Source organism: Ochlerotatus camptorhynchus, unplaced genomic scaffold (assembly GCF_037179485.1).
Source record: "Ochlerotatus camptorhynchus isolate MF236.1 unplaced genomic scaffold, CSIRO-AGI_Acam_v1.1 ptg000062l, whole genome shotgun sequence".
Taxonomy (NCBI): Eukaryota; Metazoa; Arthropoda; class Insecta; order Diptera; family Culicidae; genus Ochlerotatus; species Ochlerotatus camptorhynchus.
The window spans coordinates 5,366,797-5,386,455 of NW_027040552.1; the positions used below are offsets into that span (position 1 = coordinate 5,366,797).

At 36.2% G+C, this 19,659-nt stretch overlaps 1 protein-coding gene across 2 annotated transcripts in view; it reads left to right on the forward strand.

Annotated features, from left to right (window-relative positions):
* The first annotated feature begins 7,894 nt into the window (after positions 1–7,894).
* Positions 7,895–19,659, forward strand: part of AstA (allatostatin A) — a 149,523-nt gene continuing 137,758 nt past the window's right edge. For both annotated transcript variants that reach the window (XM_065216415.1, XM_065216416.1), the window contains exon 1: positions 7,895–8,368. The gene's annotated coding sequence lies outside the window, so the exon portion shown is untranslated. The remainder of the gene's footprint in view (positions 8,369–19,659) is intronic.

Below are 19,659 nucleotides of genomic sequence, written 5' to 3' on the forward strand. Positions count from 1 at the left end.
AGTAAATGCAATGAAGGTGTTTTACCCTGAAAATTATCGATGTAAAATCATGAAATACTTCCTTTGAATTTTCGGATGACTTGTGTGTGAATGTATGTGTATACTAATGATGAAGATTGAAGAATATTTCAAAAAGAAGAATAATCCCTCAATTTGGTGTCTTGAGCGTTGAAATGATTGATTTAATCGGTGAATCGGTCGTTTAAAACAAAAAAAAGATTGATTTAGTGAAATACGGGTCTAATATGCTGTGATAAGGAAAAAAAACTACCATTTCTCATGAAATTCTGAGAACCACTATATCGTTTTGCTATGGAATGCCTGTACATATAATCGGGATGTTTTTTTTTCGCATTAAATTAAGTTCAAAGAGCTGTAACATTTTCGGATGTCAATGAAATATTCAAAAATAATGGGTGCAGGGTGATTAAGTATACGAAATTAATCGGAACTATTTTGAGCGTAATTGGTTGAATCTGTAAGAAATTTGAACATTTTTTTGCAAAACACATCTTCATCAATTTCCTGGAGTAGAACGAACCAAATATGCTAAAATTTGCCTCATTGCAAAACAAGACATAAAGCTTTGCCAATTTAGAGGTATCTCAGAATCTTTTGGATTAGAATAAAACGATATTGAAAAAAAAAATAATTTATTGAAGTTTAAAGATGTAATATGGGTTTTGCAATTTTTATTCCTTTCCAACGAAAATTCGAGCTTTTGGCCATTTTGGATCGTGCCATCAACTTCTGCACAAGCTGCTTGTCAACCTCACCGGCTGATTTTTTCAGTAGCTGGCCATTGAAATAGCATCCTTAGCCATTTTTCCACTCTTCTTCAGTTTTGCTTTGATGGTACCCCAATACATTTCGATTGGGCGAAAATCCGGGCATATTGGGGGTTTCATCCCTTTCTCAATGACGTCTACTGCATTATCGCGATACCACCCAAGTAACAATTTTGGTTTTATGAGGGTTCTGTAGACCATGATTTGGACTTGTAGCATTAAAGCATGCTACAAGTCCACTATAAAACTTGCAATGTTACTTGGGCACTATTGCGCATTCTTACTGTAGTGGCAACTCGCCAAATCTGGCCAAAACTTGAAGGGGGCCCCGGTGGGACCTAATGAACTAATGAACGGCAATAAGCGATTTTAAGGGCATTCATTGATAAACAGTTAGGAGCTAGGTCAGGAGTCCTTATCACCGGTCACGGGGATGTGAATAAGGATACCCACAGCTTTTGGAATTTACACTAATAGGGGCTGTGGTCGATTATCTAATTTGTTTCAATACATAAAACTATAGTGTCTTCAAAAAAGTTGTTGTACTGGGGTAGACCAATAAGCCTGTGCCATTCGATTCAGGTTTAATTGGGAACTACGCCGCTAGAGGCACTTCACTTTCATATTACTTATGAATGGCGCTATATTATATGGAATTTGGGTCCAACATAGAGCACAAAAATCATGGCTACTATGATGCCTATAATCCCATATCAGTCCCATATGGAAAAAGTAGGCATTGAGAAAATGGCAGTCGAAGTTACGAAGTGCAATTTCCATGTAAATATTTGATAAATTATAGTAAATTAACTGATAAATTTTTCAAGTTAAAGTCTGTTGCAATGAAGCTTGCATGTTTTGTTATATCAGCGAAAAATATGGCAATTCAGCAGACCTTTAACTTGAACTATCTGCGATTGAATTTCAGGATGGAACTGATATGCGATTATTTTGCTTGATGGGACTAACTGACCTGATGTTGTTTTCACATTTTTCATGATCAAAGTCCATAGTTTTATCACATAATATGAAAGTAGATGCCAATTGATAGTGGATAGCGTTGTTATCTCAAAATTGACGAAAATCCAGATGGGACTGATATGCTATAGGCAGTATGTCACACTGCCATATACAGTGTTGCCCACAAAACAGCTGCTTGATCTTGCATTAAGATTATCAGTCTCTTAAATAATTAATAGCTATTTTAATGACATTTGGCGTAGAAACTATAATCTGCAAAGTCGTTAGTGAAAAAAATTTCCATAAGAATAGCTATAGAACTTTTGGACAGTGCAATATGGAAAAAGGCTATAAGACAATGAATAAAAAAATTGGACTTCCCATAGTAATTTCCATATAACCTTCAAATGATTTGTGCCAAGTCAAATTAGTTCAAATTTTGGGAAACAAATCAGAATCCGATTTGGGACCGTTTGAGCACTGTGGAGCGAAAATGTCAAATTTTGCATCAGTCTACTGCCCATATAGGATATTTCTGTGCAATGTGAATATTTCCGCAACAGGGGGCCGTGTAGAGGGTGGATATCAATGCAAGACGCCATTTTGGAATCATAGATGGCGGCCATATGTTTTAGAAATATTGTCAAATACCCTACAATATGGGTATTTTTCGAACAGAAACGACAAGTAGTGGCCAAAAATTGATTTTGGACACCATTTTGGAATGGAAGCTGGTGGCCATCGGTTTTAGAAATACTGTCAAATACTCTACAATATGGATATTTTCAGAAAGAAGCTGACGTGTAGATGTCAATATTCGATGTCTTTTGCCATTTTGAAATCTTAGATGGTGGCCACCTGTTTAAAAAAAATTGTCAAATACCCAACAATATGATTATTTTCGGAATGAGAACTACTTGTAGATGTCAAAATTCGATGCCAACCGCCATTTTGAAATCCGTCGGTTTTTGACAAAGCTGTGTCATATGCTACAATATGATTATTTCCGAAACGAGAATGACGTATAGAGGTTGAAAATCGATGTTGGACACCATATTTAAATGCAAGATGGCGGCCATCAGAATTAAAATTCTGTCAAATTCCCAACAATATTGGTATTTCTGGAACGAGGACGACGTTTAGATGCCAAAATTCAATGTCCGCCGCCATTTTGGAATCAAATTTGGCGGCCATCGGTTTTCTAAAAAAAACTGTTAAATACCCACAATATGGGTATTTCCGGAAAGAGGACGACGTGTAAATCTATGTCCGCTGCCAATTTGGAATACAAAATGGCGGTCACCGGTTACAGATAAAAAAAATCAGAGTAGTGAGGAAATGCTCACCATCCCTCTCCAATGGGGGAGTTTGGTAAAGAGAGATGATCAAACCGATTTGTACCTTCCTAAAAAGTTGTCCTTGCTCGCTTTCTACTCTCTATATACAATTTTCACACTGCCGTACTCTAACGGAACTATCAACTCTATACTTTTATCTCTTCATCTATCGTATAAAAATTACCACTTTAGTCTCTAATTTGAAATTAGCATCGTCAACTATTCTAGCAAGTGTCATTAAACATAACCTGAATGCATTTTCAAATATCTTTACAGAGCTTTTCAATAACACTGGCTGTTTCAAAGTGGCAAAAGTGGTGTCCGTTTTTAAAGCTGGTGATGCTGCTGACCCTTGCAATTTATTGTCATTTATAAAAAAATTGAGAAATTGATAATTAATAGACTTGTAAAATTCTTTAACAAATTTAACGTTTTTTATAAATTTCAATACGGGTTTACGAAAGGAAGTAGTACTTCTACAGCAATAGTTGAGCTTGTCGATTTTTCATTGAATCAAATTGATAATAAATGTATCGTTGGAGGCCTCTTTATTGATTTAAAGAAGGCGTTCGATACTCTTAATCATAATATTCTTTTGGAAACATTAGATTGCTATGGTATACGTGGACTGGCAAATGACATTATTCGTAGTTATTTAAGCGATAGGCAACAGTTTGTAGTACTGAAAGATGCACAGAGCTCGCACCGGCTAGTAAACATAGGAGTTCCTCAAGGAAGTAATATTGAGCCCCTCTTATGTCTGATCTACATCGACGATATTGGAAATTTACCTCATAAAGGAATAGCCCAATTATTTGCGGACGATACAGCACTTTTTCACCCTAATCATGGTTCTTTATCTATTGTTTCTTGCATAAACGATGATCTGCAAGTTCTCATGAGATACACATTGATACACATTTACTTTCGTTTAACTTATCCAATACTAAATACACTCCCCAAGGAAAAAAAAATCTTCCGCACAATAGTCCGTCAATTGGATCTAAAGTAATAGACAAAGTATCCAGTTTTAAATACTTAGGTTCAGTGTTAGATCCTAAGCTCTCTCGGGGTGATCATATAGAACACGTCCAAAGGAAAATTTCGTCTCTTTGTGGCTTAATGTATCGTGTTAGCAAATTTGTGCCTAGGAGTGCTCTTATCATGGTTGTATTAACTCTAATTTGCAATACCTAATCTTTGTTTGGGGACACGCTTGCAAAGCTAAGATAAAAAAAGCTTCAAGTATTGCAAAATCGATGTATAAAAATCATTTTCGCCTAAGGCAATTGTATTCTACTTTCCAACTTTACACCAACATATCACACAGTATTCTCCCATTACGTGGCTTGTGCAGTCTTGCTTGTTTATATACGATACGCTAAAAAACCTGAACATGCATCGTAACCTCATCTTACCGATCGCAAATCATGAGCACAACATTCGGTATGCAAATAATTTAATTCGTCCAAGGGCATTTACATGCCTTGGTCACATACGAATCTCCTTTTATGGTCCATCTGTATTTAGCGTACTTCCGGAACGCTTGAAAAATTTGAACAATGAATTGTTATTTAAAACCAGTTTGAAACAACATTACAAATAAAAAATCAATGAACTCGTAGGGTAATTGATTCTGGTTGGACCTATCCAAAAACTGATGATGGTTGGACCTTTTTTTCAATCGCTAGTTTAGTCAATCTTCGCTAAGTTTTTATTTTCAAAGATCACTTTACTATCATAAAAAAACTCTTTTTCTTCAATTTGCATGGGTGTTTTATTGAAAAAAAAACTTCAAAACAACTTAGTTTCAATGTGTTTTCAAAACAGTTCACTTTTCACGCATAAGCTGAATGACGTGCCTTACTTTCAAACATACAAAAAGGGAATATTTTTCACATTTATTTTTATTTTCATGCAGTAAAATACTGCTTTAAGGTGTAAACAGCACGTTAGTACGCCATTTATCCATTGGTTTCACTAAAATGTTTGAATAATTGACGAAATTCGAATAGATAAATATGATCATGGTTGGACCTACGCATGATGATGGTTGGACCTATGTGTTTCCTAAGACGGCCGCTAGGTGCGCTTCGGTTTGTCTACATCCTTCATGCGCAGCTGATTTGAAATTCGATTTCGTTTTTCCGAGTGATCAGTTTCTTCGATTGAAAAAATGGCTAAAGAAAAGAGTTATACGGTCGAAAATCTTCAAGAGGCTTTTCTTTTAGTAAGAAATAAATCACTTACCGCGTATCAGGCACAGAAAAGGTACAATATTCCGAAAACGACGCAAAAATTAAGGGAAGCCACGGCAAGAAATATGGAAGGGAAATAGTGTTGAGTGTTGATTTGGAGAACCAGCTAGCGGATTGGGTTTGTATGTGCGCTGCTTCTGGCATTCCTAAGACGGCCAAAAAGATCTTGGATGTTGCTAAAGACCTTGCGTCACTAGTTGGGCGTAAATTTAAAGGAGGAATTCCATCGTCAGGTTGGTTGAAAGGGTAACCACCGATTTCCGAACTACCACGGAAGCGCCGAAAGAATATGTTAATATGAATTTACATTAAGCACTTCACATTCACCTTCTGTGTGTGAATTAACTTGAAATAAAATGTTAACAAACAAAAAATTGCTAACTGAAGCTTATTTCCGAAAAAAAAACTCCTAGTAGAAAAAAAAAACTATAAAACCGGAATTAAGTTCTGATATTCTGTCATTTTAAGCCCCCAAAATCCCCGGGGGCACCCAGAACAGGCCCGAAAGTGAAATATTCAATAGCTTACAATGGGACCACAATACCTATAGTTTGACGTTAAAAAAAATTCCAAATCGGGTCAATGATTCCCAAGAAAATGAGCCCTGATGAATAGCTAATGCGTGGAAAGTGAACTTTTTTTTAAAAACGAAGTTAAACTCTAAACAAAGTTTTTGAACAAATATGGGCTAAACTAGCATTTGCAAAAATAGGTCCAACCATCATCATTTTTTAGGTCCAACCAAGATCATAATTCTTTGCTGAATAAAAACGTTTTATAAAATCATTTGTTCATAATATTTAAATTTTTATGTTATTATTAGAAACAAGAAAGGTAGATCTTTCCCCTAATCACGCATTTTTCATAATTATATGTTGAATTCATAAAAAAAAAATACGACATGAATATTGACGTCGTGTGTAACCGGCCTAAATAGGTCCAACCATCATCAGTTACCCTAATATATATTCGTAAACTATATTATAATAATTGCACTGATTATAAGCATTGTATTGCACTCACTATTAAGCTGTATATATTAATATTTAGAATCATTTATATTCATTGGTTAGGGAACCCTTTAAAGGAACTTAGTTCCATTGGGAACATCCCACTTTGTTTGTTTTACAGATTACTCATTACACACAGCTCCAAATTATCAGCATATGTTACTATTCCTTCTAATTCTTATATTTATTTTTAAATTAAAATCGTAACGAGGAGTCCATTACCAGGGAGCTCTTGATGAAAGCTCTTTGGTGTGGGGGTAAGTTAAGGGTGCCTCAAAGGAGCGTCCAAAATACACCATGCGAAACTTCCGACCATTCAAAAATAGAATGCTCCCTTGAAATTGAAAGTGGGGGAGGGGATCCTAGATTTTATAACTGTATGAATATTTGAGAAAAGCGTAACACACGACTTATTTGAATAGTGCCATATTATTCCACTCACAGTTTCACCACCTTTACAGTAACTATCTTAGTTTTTAAATTATCAACGAATAAAATCAAAATTTCAAAATTGGATTTTTTTTTCGCGAACCTGATTGACCAACACCATTTTCCCTTACTTCAGCTTACTTTTATTTAAATTAATTGACTTTGATGATATAGCATCTCAATGAAAACAGAGCAAAAAGCTAGTTAAAAGAATTTAACAAAATTCTCAACAAAAATCAATCCCATACAATACATCTAAAAACATCACATTGTTAAAAACTGGTTCATTCCATTATTCGCATCCCAATATTATTGGATCAATCAAAACATAATAAAACTCTTATGCTTCTTCAAGTGCTTGCTCTGAAAAAAATTAAAAAGTCTTCTCCTACAAACTAGGACACTCGTCTAATATTGCACATTTACTGGGAAAGAAAACAGCATTTTCTCCACAATGCTGTTAACTGCCCGATGATAAACACCACCCATCAACATGTGGCCAGCTGTAAGTAATGAAATTGTTTCCTACAATAGAAATATTTGCTCGCTCCTTTTCGCGAACCGCGCTCGCCTGCTAATATCCTTACAACGCTGCGAATGACTGCCTGCCCAGCTCTTCTACCCGATATGTCATATGCCGACTTCGCGGACGACACTAGCAAACACCGACGACGACGACGACGACATATCTCTTGTGCACCCATCACCCACCCAAGCCCCGCCGTTTCGAGCGAGTGGCATTCGTCGTTTGTTGGTTGCCACCGTTTAGCCTCCTGTCAGTTTGGCATGGCAGCACAGCACAGCACATGATGATGGTGGCGGTAGGCTGTGGTGGGTGGTGATTTGTACAACACAACGCGAAGATGAAGAGATGAGCAGAAAAAAGCGCAACTCAACATCGAGCGGAACTCTGCACTACCTCTCGGTTTGGGAAGCTCTCCTCCGAACGAGTGGCGTGGATTTCGGGATTTCCACACAGGATAAGAGCACGCACGGGACGGGGGAGGTGAGGCGCAGTGGCGCACCGAAAAAGGCGAGCAACAGTTGGCAAAAGTGTCCATGCAATATATAAAGCGGGTGCTGCGATATGGATCGACTGTAAATGCTCTCGAACCACCGGCAGAAGCGGGCTCCGAAGAAGATTACGACCAGCAGTACAAACTCTCGGGTGGTCACCACCAGCAGCAAGCAGCGACGGTTGAGAAGCCACCGGTTGGGATAAATCAGGATCAACGGAGTGTTTATTGAAGGAGGACAAGTAGTGCTCTGAACGCAAGTGGCGTGACCAATCGAGTGGTGTGAATCAGTGCAAAGATTTTCCGTCGACAAATCAGTTGAAAGAGTTCCTTCTTACGTTTTTTTTTTCTGCGTGGGAAAGTGCGATAATGATAAGTGAACACGGGAAGGAATTCGAATCGGTTCGTGCTCTTCAAATAGTAACCGCTGAGTAGGGTGTAAAAGTGACGATTGTGAAAAACTGTGACCGGAAATTAAAATATTTCACCGAGCCCGAGGGTTTCATCATCGAAACACAAGATCCGATAGGAGCATCGGAAAGTCTACGCGGAGCGAAGCCGTGACAAAAGGTAATAAATATGCTGCTAAATTGAACGTGAAGTGAGGCATAATTTCATATTTCACTGGGAAATCGTGCTTGTCTGTTACGTTTCAAAGCGAAAACCACGAGTTCAGATATGACCACCAATGACAAGTGGGAAGCAAATATCAATCAAACTCGATGATAGATCCTAGGTCAGAGCAAAGGAGTATCGGTTACTTGCGTTGAGCCATTGCGAATATTGCCCGAGTTCAGAACTCAGAGCTGGTCAGTGACATTAAGTGAGTTTCTCTGGAAAAGCGCGAATGATAATACAGGGATAATGTTTGCGGGAATACGTGTTCGCTGTAATTCAATAAAATGCCATGATGGGGACGCTAGGTATTGTTACGCTCGTCCGATGCGTACTAATTGCTACTTAAGTGAAAAATCAAAATTTTGAGGCATCCTTTTACAGCCAAGGGAATTATTTTATCTTGTATCGATGGTTTTACTTTTAATGACATTTGATATTAACAGATGGTGTAATTGTGTTTCAGTAAAATGTACTTTTTCAGAATCAGTTTATTGTGTACTGGATGTTGAAAATAATGGAAAATGTTGGTTTCTCCATGAGTCAATTTGAAAATTGTTTCGATATGTAATGTCACAGCATAAACTTTGCAAAAGTACATGTGATGCATATAGGGGAAATGGCTAGTGTTGGCCTACGGATCTAAGATAGGGCCCATCGCTAAAAATCTTCAATTTATCACCTTTATCCAGATGAACGCATCAGTCTATGCGTTGACGCATAGTCGATTGCTGAATTTATGTATGGGCCCAAATTAGGGGCATTTAGGCCGACATTACATCCATTTCCTCTATGTAACATAAGTAGGAACATATCAGTGTGAGTTCTCACAAAGGTTGACAAAAATAAACTTTAACTTTTTCTAAAGTAGTGGCAATTTTATAAATTTTATGACCTTTTCCAATCCACGAGAAAATATCAAGTTCAAACTAGTAGAAAAATCAACAAGCTGGAAAGTATTTGAAGTAAGGTAACCTATTTATTACTATATATGCTACATTACAAGGCCTAGTATTTTTTACGCAGGAGATATTTACTAGAGCTGCATCGAATATTACTCGGATTTTACATAGACAGAAGTAATAATATTTGTCTAAATAAGCCAAATATGTCCTTATAATTTCACAAACTCAGGCGTAGATTTTATGTTTTGTGAGGATTTCACACATTTTTATAGCTCTGTGGCGTGGATTTTGCGAAAAGTTAATCAATGGATGAAATTTATGTTATAATTATATTCTTCAACTATCATTACTCTTTTTTATACAATTGGTCATACCAACTCGGGAATGTATCGTGTAGGATTCTGGATGTTCAGGAATTATTAGGAATTCAGCAGAGTATTAATATTTCACAACTCTTAATTTCACGTCCACGCTATCTCTTCCTACCGTACACGTTCTCACTCCAAACCTAAAGGTCCGTTTAGACTATTTTATTTCTGATCTGATTCTTGGTCTGATTTTGACCGCCGCCATAATGGAAAATCTGCTCGAATTTACTTTCGACACACTTTGTCTAACCTCCTGTTTGCTGGTGTTCACACTGCTTGCACAAGTCGAAAGAACTGTCAATTTAGATTTCAAAACATAACTCTAACTTCGGTAGGCGTATTAATTTTTATTATTTAAAATAAAATGAGAAGGAGGAGGTGAACTTTGCGAAGTATGATATGGTTGCTCAGGAGGACCACCAACAGGTATTTGGCTCATCTTGTCCTTCAAGAACTGTGATATGAAGACGAAAAAGGATTTCAAAACTTCGCCAGGATGTCGATACCAACTTTCGACAAACTACTGGGAAAAACTCTCTATAGATCTACATGATTCCTTGAGTTCTGAAAATTACTAATTTAATCTAATAATCTAATACAAACGCAGCCAGTACGAGGAAGCATCCTGGAATATGATTAGGTTATATGAGGTCTAATCATTTTTCTTGTCTAATTGGTAAACATCAGAGATATGATATAAACATCAATACGGCCATGCCTACTGCGTTGTATTTGCCGCAAAGATGATTCTTGGAAATGAATGGGAACATTTCTTGAATCTAAAGGGGTGGAAGCATGCGTGGACATACCGTACCAAACGCTCCGAGTTGCTATGTGTAGTTGTGTGTAATGTTTAAATATTTGTACAATATTGAAGAATCAATGGAAGGATCTTAACAAATTTTCTCCTATATTGGTAATGATTCTTTTGCGCTTAAAAGTTTCGTTAGATGCATGGAGTTTGGGATGCAGTTCCTCGTCAATGCTCGTGGTTATGTTTAGTGTTTAGTGATGGAGATAATTTCTTTCACTAGAAACTATTACTTATCAGCAGGTATGTTTTTGGACGACATACCACTGTCTGGTAGTGTTATTATGGATAAAATCTCCCTGCAATCATTTCTTATGACAGCAAGAAGCTTGCATCCGGGAGTAAGATGGTGACAGCTCTAGCCCATTTCAAGAACGCAAGCATTCCGAAGCTATTTCTACACACGATAAATTATCGATACTTATAAATCACTAAATGTATTGAAACTTTCAATCAAGCAGAAATCAGTAGAATTCTTGATTGGCGCGTATTTTGAGCATCAGTTCGTTTATTTAATATAACTTAGCTGTGTGTTAGCGTCGGCTGGAACAAACTGCTGTCTCCGTTTCGCAATCCACTTTTAATTTCACTACACAATTTATAAAATTCCGCTTCCGAATTTAATTTCACACGCAAAAATCACGCAGCAAAACAAAAAGATGTCAATTTAGCAGCACGGCCTACTTCCTTCTCTACCATAAGTTCTGAAAATTACTGTTAAGAATTCAATTCTGTATATTACTCTGAAGTTTTGTTTATGTTTTCTGGTAAAATATATTTAATGATCAACAAACTTTCCTAAAGATGCGCAAATTTCTCGGTAGTTCTGCAGATTTTTTTGAAGTTCTGTGTTCTTCAGAAGTTCTGCAAATTTCTCTAAAAATCTACAAAGTTCCTGAATCCCTGCAGATTTAAGATCCTTAAAGATCAAAAATTATCTCTGATGTCCACTAAGTTTCTAATTATCTACGAAATTCTCGAAAGTTTTGTAATTTTCTCGGTAGATTTTCATGATTCAATGAATATCTGCAAATATCGCTGAACATCTACACAATTCCCTAAAGTACTAAAAGTTTATCTGGAAATTTTTGAGCTTCCCGGAAGTATATGGAGTTATCTGAAAATCTACTATTTGTTCTGAAATTGTGCAAGCATCTCTTAAGATCAGTGAACTTTCCTGAATATCTGTAAACTTCTCTTAAAATCCAAGAATCGCAATAAACATCAGAAATTTTATTTAAACATCTACAGATTTTTCAGTAGATTTACGATCTACACTCTGAACTCTTCTGAAGTTCCTCAAATTTCTGCAAATATCTTTAAAATTCTGTAAAGTTGTCTGAAGCTCCGTAGTTCTATTCTCAAGATCTACGAAAAAAAAACCTTGAGGCTCAATAAATTTCTCAGTAGATCTGCAAACTTTTCTGAAGTATTGTAAATTCCTCCGTAGGCTCTTGGGCTACTCTGAAGATTTGAAAATTTCCCTGAAGATCTTCTAAATTACCTAAAGTTCTTCAAATGATAAATAAAATATGAAAATGATAAATGAAAATATTTGAGCTTCCTTGAAGTTTTAAATGTATCTCTCCAAATCTACAAATTTCTCTGAAATCGTATATATATATATATATATAAATTTTAAAAAATCGCCGAATTTCCCTCAAGTTCTGCATAATTTCACTGAAGACCCATTAAAATTTCTGAGATTCTAAAGAAAATCTACACACTTTCTTGAAGTTCTTCAAATTTATCTGAAGATCTATGACCAATCTTGTGATTTTTCCAGAAGTTCTGTAATTTTTTTTTAAAGTTCTGTAGCTCTGTTCTGAAGATCTACGAACTTCAATGATGTTCAATAATTTTTCAGTAGTTCTCCAAACTTCTGTGAAATTCATTATATTTCACAGTAGATTCTTAGACTGAAGTTCTGCAAATTTCCCAGAAGATTTGAAAAATGTCGCTTATAGTTTAACAAATTGATCTGGTAATATTTTAGCTTGCTTGAAGTTTTTAAATTTTTTTGAACATTTTTCTGAAGATCGACGATCACTCTTGTAATTTTTTCTGAATATGTGCAAATTTCTTGTAATATCCGTTAAAATTTCTAATGATTTGTAGCTCTGTTTTCCAGATCTACGAACTACCCTGAAGCTTTACAAATTTCTCAGTAGATCTTTGAATCCCCCTTAAACTCTAAAAATATCTTAGTAGGCTCTCAGATCTGCTGCCTGGCATGCTTATTCTTATATAATACATGCTTCGTATTATATAAAAACTGTTTTGTTGACCAGGCCTTTATCAAAGCCATTACGGTATCTTTCGGCCAATCACACACTGGAAAATAAAAATCAGTCAAATCATACACAGGACAATATTGAATAGTGAAATCGGTTCACCTTGCTGCTGGATGCCATCAAAACACAAATAATGCGTTCTTTAGCAGTTAAAATCCGGAAAATTTTAGAAAAAAAAATATTTTGAACTCACTTGCGACTATTTTGCTGAACAAGTCGAATGAAAATTAAACACAAACCTATTTCGTTCGACAAATCATGTCAGACAGCAGGTCATAGAGCTTCAGAGAGATTTGGTGATCTACTGAGAAATTTGTTGAGCTTCAGGGTAGTTCGTAGATCTTGTGAACAGAACTGCAAAACTTCTGAAAATTTTACAGAAATTAAAAGAAATTTGCAGAAATTCACAAAGATCGTAGATATTCAAAGATAATTTTAAAACTTCAAGCAAGCTTAAATATTTTCAGATCAATTTGTAAAACTATAAGGGAAATTTAAGACCTTAAGAAAAGTCCAAGAATCTACAGTGAAATGCAAAGAATTTCACAGAAGTTTAAAGATCTGCTGAAAAATTATTGCGCATCAGAAAAGGTCCTAGATTTACAGATCAAGGCTACAGAACTTCAGAAAAATTACAAGAATGGTCATAGATCTTCAAGTAAATTTTTAGACCTTAAAAAAAGAGTGCAGAATGTCAGAAACTTTAATGAATCTGCAATGAAATTTGCAGAATTTCAGGTAAGTTCAGCGGTTAAAAAAATATTTATATGATTTCAGGGAAATTTGTAGATCTTGAGAGCAACATTTAAAACTTCGAGGAAGCTCAACTATTTTCAGATTTAGGTAATTTAGAAGATCTGCAGGGACATTTTCAGATGTTCAGGGTAGCCCGAAAGCCTAGAGAGGAATTTACAAAACTTCAGACAAGTTTATCGATCTACTGAGAAATGTATTGAGCCTCAAGGCTAGAGAAATCTATAGAACTGCAAGGAATTTTGTAGATCATCAGAGACATTCAGTGTGATTCAGTGTTTCAGAAAAGTACTTCAATTCCAAAAACAAATCCCAACGAAGTACGAAAGTCCAAGGTTTTGCAGAACTCCATGGAAGTTGGAAATAGATAGATCTGAAGAACTTCAGAAAAGTCCGTAGACCTTAAGAGAAGTCTGTTGAACTTCAGGAAGTTCGTACATTTTTAGAAGAAGAAAAATGCAATATTTCAGCAAAACTCACAGAACTTCTGGAAAGTTCGCCGATCTTTAGAAGTATTTACACAACTTTAGAGAAATTCAAATATTTTCAGAATATTTGTAGAGCTTTAAGGAATTTTAAAGAATTTCGAATAAATCTGCAGAACTTTATGGAAGTCCAAGAATCCACAAAGAAATGTACAGAACTTTAGAGGAGACCCACTGATAAATCTGCAGAGTTTTATTGAGGTTATTGGATTTTAAGTGGAATTTTCAGAACTTCTGGGAAATTCACTGATCTTTATAGATATTTGCACAGCTTCGAAAAAATAATAGAAAACTCCTTAAATTTCCGCGAAGCTCAAAAATTTCTAGATAAATGTTTTATAGTTAAGGAAATTTCGTAGATGTTCAGAGATATTTGCAGATAATATTGAATCACGATAATGTACAGAGAAAATTATGAAATTTTCGAGAAGTTTGTAGATTATTAGACATTTAGTGTACATCAGAGAAGCTTCAAGATTTTTGCAAATTTTTAAAGAAATTTGCAGATCTTAAGGAAAGTTTGTTGATCTTCAAAGATATTTTACCAGAGAACAGAAATAAAACTTCAGGGACGTCCCAAGGCCTTCAGAGAAATATGCAGAGTTGAGACCTTAACCAAGATCTTAACAGACATTTTCAGAACTCAAGGAATCATGTAGATCTATAGGGAACTTTTCCCACTAGCTTGTCGAAAGTTGGTATCGATATCCTGGCGAAGTTTTGAAATCCTTTTTCGCCTTAATATCGCAGTTCTTGAAGGACAATATAAGCCAGATCCATGCCGGTGTTCCTCCTGAGCAACCATATCCTACTCCACAAAATTCACCTTATTTTATTTAAAATAATAAAAGCAAATACGCCTGCCTAAGCTAGAGCAATTTTCGGGTAATTCATTATGGAAGCATTTACTTTTGATTCCGGGTACAATTTTGTTTTGAAATCTTAATTGACAGATCTTCGACATGTGCAATTAGTGTGAACATCAGCAACCAAAACCTTCATAAAACCCAAATTGTTACTTCAGCATTAGACTGATGCAACATTTGACTTTTTCGCTCCACAGTGCTTAAATGGTTTCAAATCGGGTCCTGATTAGCCTCCCAAACTCCCTTACAACTCATTTGGTTAGAAACAGACTTCGCACAAGCCATTTGAAGTTTCATGTAAATTACTATGGGAAATCTCAACTTTTTGTTCATTGCCTTCTAGTCTTTTTCCATATTGAGCTGCGAAACAATTCGATAGTCATTCTTACAGAAAATTTTCTCAACTACAACTTTGCTAAAGATCGTTTCTATGTTAAACGAGACAGGAAAAAGTTATTAATTATTTAAGAGATTGGTAAACTTATGACATGATCAAGCAGGCAACACTGTATTTTGCAGTGTGACATAGTAGCAATGATTTTTGTGTCCTATTCAACACCCCAGAAACACCAATGTTGCCTGCTGAGCAGCTGATTTAGCATGATACCATAGTACCATAGTAATTTCCATACAAACTTCAAATGGTTTGTGCCAAATGGGTTCAAATTTTGAGAGGTTGGTCAGGATCCGATTTGGAATCGTTTAAGTAAATATTGTGGAGCGAAAATTTCAAATTTTGCATAACTCTATTGGGCATACAATTTATTATGTTAGAATATAATGTAACAATTAATGTGGGACATAGTCCCTATATTTGGTTGGATCCGTTCTAACACGTTTTCCGTGACGTTGATCCTCTCCGGAACTTGTTTGTGCAACCGCAGTATCCGAAACCTCAATCATCTTCAAGTGTGTAACATTGCGTCGATACTCCTTACCAGATTTACGTGAACCCCACCTACTTTACGAATGACTTCAAACTCTACTGTTGAGAAATCGGTATCCAGTTTATTGTTCTTCTTCATAATTTTTGCTTGAACACGATCCCCTACCTCAATATCACTTTCACGTGCTTTTCTCCTTTTGTCAGCATGTATCTATCCTTTTTCCTTGATCATTCTGTCTCGATCTCGTACCCCTCCATCGTTTAATGCAGTTGTTGGGACAACTGGTAGTTTGGTCCTAATTCTTCTTGCAAACATAAGTTCTCCGGGTGATTTTCCTGTCGTAGTATGATTTGTGGAATGATATGTCAACAGATATTTCTGCATTACTGTTCTCCAGTCTTTACCTAACTCTTGAGCGATCCGCAATCTCTTTAGCAATGATCTATTCTACCGTTCAACTTCTCCATTCATTGCTGGTCAAAATGGAATAGTATTGACAAGAATAATACCATTCGATTCACAGAATTCCAGGAATTCATCGTACTTTTCGCTGAATTGAGGACCGTTATTTGCTCGTAATGTTGCAGGAAGTTCGTAACGACTGCTGTTCAGTTTTCCATTCGAATTTGGTTTATTTTTTTGTAAGCTCCCGCAGAAGTTCAGCAATAGTTACAAGGTTTAGAATAAACTTATTCATGTAATTTGCCAGACCAAGAATCATCTTCAGAACTTTGTTCTGAATCCTTTGAAGTGCTCTTTTCCTGGTAATGTAAAAACTAGACCATATTGGCACAGCGTAAAGCATGGCCGGTCTAAGCACTTGTTTAAATATTAGACGTTTATACTGTAGGCAAAGTTTGGATTTCCTGTTTATAAGAGGATACAAACATTTTATATATTTGTTACATTTGGCTTGAATGCCCTCAATGTGATCTTTAAAAGTTAATTTTTGATCAAGTACTAATCCAAGATATTTCACTTGGTTTGACCAGGAAATTGGAACTCCGTTCATAGTGACGATGTGACTACTACTAGGTTTCAAAAAGGAAGCTCTAGACTTATATGGAAATATTATAAGTTGAGTTTTGGAAGCGTTGGGAGAAATCTTCCATTTTTGTAAATAAAAAGAGAAAATATCTAAACTTTTCTGCAGTCTGCTGCAAATAATACTTCTTCCTGTAAATGCCTGTGTCATCAGCGAACTAAGATTTGTGGCAACCCTGAGGCAAATCAGGAAGGTGCGAAGTGAAAATGGTGTTACAATATATGCCCAATGATGCTACCCTCAAGAACTTCAGTTCTAACTGGTAGTTGATCAGATTTTGAATTTTGATAATTTACCTGTAGAGTTCTGTCAGTTCATTAATTTTGAACTAAGTTCATAATAAATAGGGGAAAATTAATCTTTCTCGATTTAGCAATCAAACCTTCATTTCGTATTTTTTTTTTATGTCTAGAAAAGCAACTCCAGTTGAGTAGCCTTCAGATTTGTTTGAACGAATTAAATTGGTAACTCTTAAGAGTTGATGAGTAGTTGAATGCCAATGGCGAAATCCAAACTGCTCATCTGCAAAAATTGAGTTCGTATTGATGTGAAGCATCATTTTATTTAAAATTATCTTTTCAAAAAGTTTACTTATTGAAGAAAGCAAACTTATTGGACGGTAGCTAGAAGCTTCAGCTGGATTTTTATCCAGCTTTAAAATTGGAATAACATTTACATTTCTCCATTTATTAGGAAACTATGTCAAATGGAAACATCTGTTAACTAGTTTCTCCAAGAAAGACAAGACCGAAACTGAAATTATGGAAACTCTCGAATTGCTAAGCAAGTTTCTGAGCTTTTTCCGAATTTGTGATCAAATTGTTACCACCTTTTTTAAGCGCTGGAATAGGCTTTTGTGGGTTTCTAAAGGGTTTGGAGCTCGGGTCTAATTTAGAAACATTATTTTCAAAAGTTTTGTTCCTCAGGGCAGATAATCACTTTTTAATTTGTTTTTGCAGATCCCGCCAGATAAATTTCATGGCAGGATCGCGTGTTCTTTAATATGTATTGCCTCCTATGGACATTTTTTAGACGGATCAAGAGCTGAAGATTGTTCTCTATTATAATTGAATCGAATGTAAGCCCTATAGAAGTACAAATGTAGAATTTGTTACTCACTGACCGTTGTTAACATCAGAAGAATTTGTACCTGTTCGGGAACGTGGAGCGTTTCCTACCTTTCACTTATAATGAGATTGTAGGATCGCGTTGCAAGTCTTACATTCCCAACTATTTGATTTGTGGTTTTCACCACAATTTAAATGTTTAAATTTTTAAGGAGCTTCCTTCACAGTACAGTCGTCTTTGGCGTGATAGAAATCACCACAATTTATGCATTTAGCTGGTAGGTAGCAATTTTTAGTTCCGTGACCCCATCCCTGGCACTTACGGCACTGGGTGAGGTTTTGGAAATTTTCTCCAGTCTTCCTGAAGTGTTCCCACTTCACTCGGACATGGAGTATAAGGTTAGCTTTTTCCAAGGCCTAAAGGTTGTATAGTCCATTTGGAAATTTGAGCCTTATTAAATAAATTAATTCAAAAACAAATAAGCAAATAACAACACCCGTCGTATAACAGCTGCTAAACGTTATCGGGATATAAAAGTTCCTAGAATGATCATCTCCAATTTGGCCATTAAGAATACCTGGTACCGGTTCCGATAGGGCACAAAAGAACATTTCGAAAACCTCATGTGCTGGTAACGGGGTACATTTAAAATTTAACAGTTTACATTTAACATTTATCGTGAGGGCCCAAAAAAGAAACTTCCTAATCCTCATGTACTGGTACTGTTCGACGGAACAAAATTTATTATTTTTTTTCCAGAAGTAAATATACATCCTTCTGGACCAACAGAAGGATCTACCGGTTCCGGGTATCCAGATGTGGCCAGATTCATCTTACGGTCCATGGCATGAAGTCTTTTTACTTCTGGATGAAAAATCATAAATTTTGAGCCTGCGGACGGTAACAGTACATAAGATTTTGGAAGTGTTCAAACGGCCAAATTGGGAAAGTCCTGAGCAGGGTGCCATTCTAGAAACTTTTATCTTTGATGCCAATAGATCAAGAATAGGTTCAAAAATGGATTTTTGGGAGCGAGTTACAATCTGGGTCTTTTTAGACCCGAACCCAAGTGACATTGCAGGTTTTATCGAGGTTTTATAGCATTCTGCAAGTCCAAATAATGGTCTACAGAACCCTCATAAAACCAAAATTGTTACTTGGGAATGCACAATGTGTCACTTTTTTGTAGCGCATGTCCTAGAAGTCACTGAAAGCTTCTTTTGACAGCTAAATATTCGTTTCCAAAAATTAGGAAAAGTGAGGAAATTTCAGGTCCCTATCATATTTCGTTGTAAAATTACAGCTTTTTACAAAAATACCCTTATGCACCAGATTGGAATACCATACTCAATAGTCGGCAGAATGATCTGCTTGTGGACAGCAAGCTTGTTTTTTAGGGACAGGGTCCTGTTTATCAGAGGGTAGAGCGACCTGATCAAGATGTTACACTTGGTGGATGTCTTGTCCACATGGGATCGGAATAGCAATTTGCTATCGAGGGTGAGACCAAGGTAGACTAGTTCACTCGACCATTCAATAGGAGTGCTATCAACATGGACCTTGACGTTAGCAGGCGGAACAAGTCGAGGTGAATTCGAGTATGGAAACAGAATGGTTTGTGTTTTAGTTGCAATGATACAAATCTTCCAGCTCTTGAAATAGTCGGACAGAACATCCAGGCCTGATTGTAGTTTACTCGCCAGAACATGGAACACTCGACCCTTATAGATGATGGAGGTGTCATCTGCGAACATTGACAGGATA